At 39.3% G+C, this 8,037-nt stretch overlaps 1 pseudogene; it reads left to right on the forward strand.

The window, feature by feature from the left end:
- The first annotated feature begins 1,356 nt into the window (after nt 1–1,356).
- LOC120215487 lies at nt 1,357–6,260 on the forward strand (annotated as a pseudogene).
- Nucleotides 6,261–8,037: the final 1,777 nt, after the last annotated feature.

Raw genomic sequence — 8,037 nt, forward strand, 5'->3', positions numbered from 1 at the left:
CTTACTTGGATGGTATAATTACATAAATAGTCTATATTTTTTATATATTCTTTCAATTTGATCATACTTTTAATAAATTAAAATAAATTTACCTATGAATCCAGATGTGCCATGTGTCACACCTGTCATTGGTTACCTACGGTTCCGGAGAGGAAAGCGTTGGCAGTCAAGTGACCGGAGAGCGCATCAAGAAGTGTTGACTTCCCGAGCCTGAAGGTCCCATGAGGCGGTGAGAGTGCCTGGCACGGCATAACCGGTGTGCCCTTCCAACACCTTCTGGGTCGTCCCGTTGCTGAGAGACACCATCACGGTCAGGTCCTTCAATGTCAGCCTGGCGGATACGTCTCCGACGAACTCGGTGTTGGTCTTCTCTGGCCACAGTGTTTCACTCAGTGAACTCAAACCTCCGACCACCATACCATTCCCCGCTGGTTTATTAGGCTCTATCTCCATCATTACAGAATGTGAAGCAGAATTCCTCATGGAGACGATGGTTAAACCGAGTCTAATTATTAAAACAAAAAACAAAAGAAAAATGGGATTGGTATGAAGAAATGAAGCGTGGAATGCAAGTGTTGAATGAACTGGTTAGTAGGTTGAGAGTATCCCATGCAAAATGAGCCGCCGCCGCCTCTCCCACTCATCAAGTTTGAGCAAAAATAGTTTTATCTCTTTGGTTTTTAGGTGCGTGACGGAGCTGAGCTGATAACAAACCTATTAAAACTAGCTTCTTTCTTCATGCCGCCACAACAACCAAATGTTAACGATGATGCTTAATCAATAGATTATATTATATTAATTAACAATGTAAGAATATTTAAAGTATTATATTATATATGATTCAATCGTATTTTAACATTTAAACGTATAATCTAATATTATTTTAATATCTGAAAATTTTATTTATTTATTTTAAATCATTGAAGTGATTATAAGATTGTATCTTACATAATTGCTCCAATATTAATAATTAATAATTATTGATAGATGTGTAACCAATAACACATGATATCTCCTGATTCGTAGGTAATTTATTTTAATTTATTAAAATTAGGATCAAATTAAAGAATATATAACTAAAATGTATTATTTGTGTAATTATACCATCCAGATAAGCCTGTTAACGGCTGTTAACAGTCTACATGTGTTTTCTGTCACGCCTATTAGCGGTGAGTGGTCAATTTGTAACAAACGATAACGTTAATGATCGATTTGTGACTTTTAAAATATCAGTGGTGAAAACGAAAACAATACATTAGTGACCAGTAGAGTAGTTTACCCTTTTGATTTTTATAATAAATCCTGGAATTTTAACGGGCGGCTGAATCGCAACGTGTGAGCATATGCTTTGTCTCTTTCGGAAGGCAAGTCGATCACCATTTCAACTGCAGCACTTGTTTTTCTGCTGAATTAACAAAACTAATTTTGCTTATTTTTCGTTGAATAACCAACGGCCTAGATTTTTATTCCATTAAATAAATATGGGATTTGGAGCTAATGCTGATCATTTGTGTTTATGCTTTGCTCTCTGTTTAAACCATTCTTTGCTTAAAAGAGACAATGGAGCTGAGCTTTGCTTGAGAGGCTGGATCTTGGATTCACAAAGATGATGGCTTCCTTGAGTCTTCTCGCTACGCCTTCTGCTTTTCGATCTTTCTCACCTTCATCCAACAACAATCGCTCTTTCGTAATATTAGTTCAGTCTTTTCTTTTTACTCTAATTTCTTAAAATACTTGATCATTTGCATGTCGTTTCTACTCCGACGGCTGTTTAACTTGTTTATGTTTCCCCAGCGTTCAACAACTAATCATCAACTTGCCAAACAACTAGCCGCTGAGTATAGTCGTGGATCCCAAAATTTGTTACGGCGACATTTATTTCCCTGCAACTCCTTGTATCGAAGGGTACGATTTCTTTAATTTTCATAAATATTAGTCCTAATCAGCGCTAGTGAACGTATTTCTAATTTCTCGCACGATGAAATGTAAAATTGATTGAAATCCTTGGCTATCTTTGGTGTCATATACGGAAATGGAATCGTAAGTGTTTTGGTGTTGAATAACTCATCTTCTCTGCTCTACTTTCCCCTCTAGGTCAGCTATGGTTCCCCAATATCAGCTGTTATAGTTCAGGATACTTCAACGATGACAACCTCCGAGGAAGAAGCAGAACACATCCGTATCTTCGATGTTGATACTGCACTCCGACCATTTAAAGATCACTTTCAATATAGAATTAAGAAATATGTGGATCAGAACACTCTCTTTGAAAAGTACGAGGGAGGGTTGGAGGAATTTGCAAAAGGTCATTTAAATGCCATCCGCTTATTGATTTGCTTTTATCAAAGGCTATTTCGATGATGAAGTTTCTTGCTAAGTAGTTAAATCAGTATCTCATATGCGAATGTTCAAATGAAATCTGTCTTTTACCCTCTTTTATAGGTTATTTGAAATTCGGATTTAACAAAGACGACGATGGAATTGTCTACCGTGAGTGGGCTCCTGCTGCTCAGTAAGTTTTTGGTTTCTGAAACACAAATATACTAACTTTTGGTACTAGCAAGCTACATATATCTGTTGCTTAGTTAGAGTTTTTTGCATCATTCAGGGAAGCTCAAGTTGTTGGAGATTTTAATGGATGGGATGGTTCCAACCACCAGATGGAAAAAAATCAATTTGGCGTTTGGAGCATAAAAGTTCCGGATTATGAGGGAAACCCTGCTATTCCTCATAATTCAAGAGTCAAGTTCAGATTCAAGCATGGTGATGGAGTTTGGGTAGATAGGATTCCTGCTTGGGTTAAGTATGCCACTGTAGACCCTAATACATTTGGAGCACCATATGACGGCGTGCATTGGGATCCTCCACCTTCAGAAAGGTGCAGTTTCTTCAGATTTTATTTTATTTATATTTTTACTCATGATTTCATTTAATATAAAAGAAACATAGTTAGTAGTCAACAAAAGTGTTGTGTCTAGGCCCAAAAAGGGAAAGAAGAAGAAGAACAACAGTGTGGTGCAGGGTTCTGGACATTGTAGTACTTGCGTATTCTTTTAATCCATAATTTAAAGACCATTACTGAAATCATTTGATATTGCTTGAGATTGGAAACTTGCTGCCTTATTCTTTTGATATTGCTGATTTTGTAATTTTAATACATGTGATCTAGAAATTGTTCCTTTTAATGTACTCTTCATTGATAATGCAGGTATGAGTTTAAGTACCCTCGTCCTCCAAAACCTAAAGCCCCAAGAATATATGAAGCACATGTTGGAATGAGTAGTTCAGAACCACGTATTAGTTCATACAGAGAATTTGCTGATGAAGTTTTACCCCGAATTAAGGCAAATAATTATAATACTGTACAATTGATGCTGTAATGGAGCACTCCTACTATGCATCGTTTGGATACCATGTTACGAACTTTTTTTCTGCAAGTAGTAGATCTGGAACTCCTGAGGACCTCAAATATTTAATTGATAAAGCTCACAGCTTAGGTCTACAGGTCTTAATGGATGTTGTTCACAGCCATGCAAGTAACAATGTCACTGATGGACTCAATGGCTTTGATGTTGGCCAAAGTTCACAGGAATCATATTTTCACACTGGAGAAAAAGGTTACCACAAGTTATGGGATAGTCGGCTGTTTAATTATGGTAATTGGGAAGTCCTTCGCTTCCTCCTTTCAAACTTGAGGTGGTGGCTTGAGGAGTTCAAATTTGACGGTTTAGGTTTGATGGAGTGACCTCCATGTTGTATCATCACCACGGTATCAACATGGCATTCACAGGGAATTACAACGAGTATTTCAACGAGGCTACTGATGTTGATGCTGTTGTTTATTTAATGCTGGCCAATTCTCTGATACATAGCATCTTGCCGGATGCAACTGTAATTGCTGAAGATGTTTCCGGTATGCCTGGACTTGGTAGGCCTGTCTATGAAGGGGGAATTGGTTTTGATTACCGGCTAGCAATGGCCATCCCTGACAAGTGGATTGATTACTTGAAGAATAAGAATGATGACAGTGGTTAATGAAGGATTTATCCTGGAACTTGACAAATAGGAGACACACTGAGAAGTGTATATCCTATGCTGAAAGTCATGATCAGGTATAAACAGCGAGGAATTGTTTTTCTCACCAATCTATTTCTAAATTTAGTTAAATCATTTCTTCATGAGACACCAGAATTTCTTTTCCTTTGGACTTCGTTTTTCTTTCTTTTGGATGATGACAAAAAGAGATATAACATAAAGAACGCTTGAGCAATAAAATGCTTACTGTCCTCTTTCTTTTCTCCTCTATCTCGAAGCAAAGCCTGAAAGGATGCAAATCATAAATGGTTAATCATAGCCGATCTCCTTCCCTGAATCTGACACCACATTGGCACTTCTTACTGATTCCTTTCCTTTAATTGTTTGTATATTTTGCCATTTGTCACGTTTCTCTGATACCACTCTTTTTTGGTGCAGTCTATTGTTGGTGACAAGACAATAGCATTTTTCCTGATGGACAAAGAATGTACTCCGGCATGTCATGTTTAACAGATGCTTCTCCTGCCATTGAGAGAGGGATTGCACTTCACAAGGTTGGTGCTAACTCAAAACTTATATAGACTTTTCTCTGTTGTTTCCTTAATGTCTTTCCTTGATGAATTACAGCAACCATGAATCCATGTGTTGTTATGAAAACTGCAAATATGGAACTTTGATTATTTTATTCAGCCATCATATTTTGCGTCAGCGTGGATCATTTTCTTTTTTAATTCATTATTTGTTACTTTCTCACCCCTAACATTTTTCCTTTATTTAAAATTTCTTTTGCAGATGATACATTGTATCACTATGGCATTAGGAGGAGAGGGTTACCTTAATTTTATGGGAAACGAGGTAAACATTCTGGCTCAACTTTTCATACTGGACATTACAATATTTTATCTGGGTGGATATTGGAGAAATATTAAGTCTAGGAAAGTAGAATGAACCGATGAAGATATGCCCAGTCCATTTAAGTAAAAAAGACAAAAAAAGAAAGAAAAAAGGAGTGATGGGCTATACATGACTAGAGGGAAATTTTCTAATATAAGGGCTTGTTTTTCTCTTTTAACAATAAGTTTAGTAGATATCTCTTCTGCATGTTTGTACAGTTTGGCCATCCTGAATGGATTGACTTTCCGAGAGAAGGCAATGGGTGGAGTTACGAAAAGTGCACAAGACAGTGGAACCTGGTGGATACCGATCACTTAAGATACAAGGTCCATGGTCATTTTCATTGTTAAGAATTTCTTAAAGTTTCCGTGCATTATTTCCACTGGGTAGATAATTGTGGAAACACAAACACTGCTCACCTGCCTTTTTAACTTTGAAGGCATCATTATAATCTATTTTATGAACTGAACTTTCTTCACTATTAATCATTGTTGTATCTTACTTTTTTATCTTTCTCCATTCAGGAGTGCTTTGCTCCTCCCATGCAATCTTTACCTAAACTTTTCCCTTTGCATTTGGCTTTGCAGTTCATGAATGCATTTGATAGAGCTATGATGCACTTGATGATAAATTTCCATTCCTTTCATCGGCAAAGCAGATGGTGAGCTGCGCTGATGAAGTAAACAAGGTAAATCTGCAATTTTCGTAATATCATTGCAGCAGTCCATCTCTCTAGGGCCCAGGTGTTTTTAAATTTAAAAGTGTTGTCTCATTCGTCTGTTGCCCGCTGGCCGCTGCCGCCGCCCGCCGTCTGCTGCCGCCGTCCGCCGCCACACTCTGACCACCGTTTGACGCCGCTTTTTCCTAGGATGGTCGTCTGCTCACGGTGAATACAGATCTGGACTTGCATTTGCGAAAAACGCTGTCTTTAGTCGCAGATCTACACTCGTCCTTTGCAGATTTTCGAAGCCTCCAGCCGTCCGAGTTCGCCTCCGCCACTCACCCAGCGCAGTGCCTAAACGTGACCTAATCCCGTCTTCTCTTGTGTCGAGCAGTGGTGTACAGCTGAGTATTCACCATGGAACCCCATCCAACGTCTCAACCCAGCCAACTTCGAGGGTTTGACTCAGCTGGTGCGTGGCTGCTTCCTCCGTGAGGCCTCCTATTGTTCCTCCCTTCATCGTCTAGGAGTTCTCATCTCCCTTGAACCAGACTGCCGTGTTGCAGTTGGTGATATCCCCCTGGAGTCTGCCAAGGAATTAGAAGCGAAAGTGAAGGCTCTTAAAGCATTAGTGGCAGAGTTGAATAAGCGGGTTAACGATTTAAAATGAAGGAAAATGCAGTTCCACGAGGCAGTCTTCTCAAGAAATCTGGATCCGCTGGTGCAGCCTCTTCATCTTACTCCGGTAAGGACAATCGTAAAATGAGAATGAAAAGGAGAGGACAAGGTTACGGAAACCGCAAAAAGAGTTTTTACCAGACGCTTGTTGGCCGGATTGAGACAGTTTGGTAACTTCTCTATTCCACCGAATGCTGCTAAGAACGATGTTTTGGCAGCCTTGGCACTGAGGCGGGTTGGATAGTTGAGTCCGACGGCACCACTTACAGACACTCTCCTTCAACCCAAAATCAACAAATTCGGGATCATTTTCGGCGAGTCGGGTGAAAATCCACTATCATCCAGTCCTTTGAAGAAATGCTCACAAGAAGGGAAAATAGGAACGGAAAGCTGTCTTTGTTCATGCAACACCAACGCTTCCAGTCGCTAATGTTGATCATGGTGGAGCCAAGGAGATCTATTCGAAAGGGTATTCCGATGCAAAATTTTCCGAAGTGGTGGGAAGAAGAAGAAATGGTTTTATAATCGGTCGAAAGAAGGCCAACCATTTTCGCATGGGTCCATAAAGGATTGTTACACGATTTTATCGAAAACCTTCCAGAGAAGATCCATTGGAAGAAACTTGCATCCATATTTGGCTCACATGGTCAAGTTATTGATGCCTTCATTCCCAAAAAAAGAAACTCGAATGGGGTTCGTTTTGGGTTATTCGCGCTTTGCTACAATTGAAGAAGCAAGGACATCGATTTCTAAGATGAATGGTTATCATATTTACGGCAACAAAATTAGAGTCTCTTTGGCTAAACATAACCCCGACAGTCTTACTGGCGAAAGTCCTCGAAAGTTGTTCATAGTAAGTCGGGGCTGGAAGTTTTTCCGACAATTAAACATGTGAAGTGAGGGTGTGTGGACGCAGATAACTTCATGTGTTGTCTAACTGTCTTGTGGGGTGGTGCAAGAACTTTATCAAGATTGGTAATCTTGCTAACCAAATACAAGCCAAAGGACTAGCGGGTTTCACGCTTATGAGAGCTGCTGGAAATGTAGTTCTAATGGTTTTTGAAGATTCTAATTCGTTGAGATGCGTGAAGATGAAAAGTAGAAACTCTTGCAGAATGGTTTTCCAGAGTGGAAACTTGGTCTGAGAGCCTTGTGGTGGAGAGCCGCGCGTTTGGCTAGTTTGCGAAGGTATTCCTTTCACGCTTGGAATTGGGATACTTTCAAAAACATAGCTACTAAGTGGGGCAAGTTAATAGCAATCGATAACAGTTGTGAGTTCCCTTCGTCTTTTGATCGGGCTAAAATCAAAAATACTCACAAACGCTCAAGTGAGAATTAATGAGTTGTTGGAGTGAAGGTCGGGGATCATTTATTCAAAATCTTGGTGCATGAAGTTGATCCTTCCTTCAAACCTAATTCTTGGGTTCCTGAAGATGCGATATTTCTTTAGATCTTGATCCTCCAATTGGGTTGTGATTGTTCGGCTGCTGTATTCAGAGGCGTTTTTAAGTTTGTGGTTTAATTGTTGGTTTTTGTTGTTGTTATGTTATCTTACATCTTGAGGGATTTAGGGCTTTTGGTTGACGATGTAAGATTTCTAGTGATATGGGTTGTATTGGTGTTTATTCCCGTATGTGGGTTTGGTGTTACCTCATGTATTAGTATATATTAATAAATATGAGGCACTCTTTTCCTCTTCCTTGTTCTTCAACATACTTCTAAGTATGTGGAAGAATCGAAGGGAGTTTTTAATGAGACCTCCAACTTCT

Source organism: Hibiscus syriacus, unplaced genomic scaffold, assembly GCF_006381635.1.
Source record: "Hibiscus syriacus cultivar Baekdansim isolate YM2019G1 unplaced genomic scaffold, ASM638163v2 tig00110121_pilon, whole genome shotgun sequence".
Lineage (NCBI taxonomy): Eukaryota > Viridiplantae > Streptophyta > Magnoliopsida > Malvales > Malvaceae > Hibiscus > Hibiscus syriacus.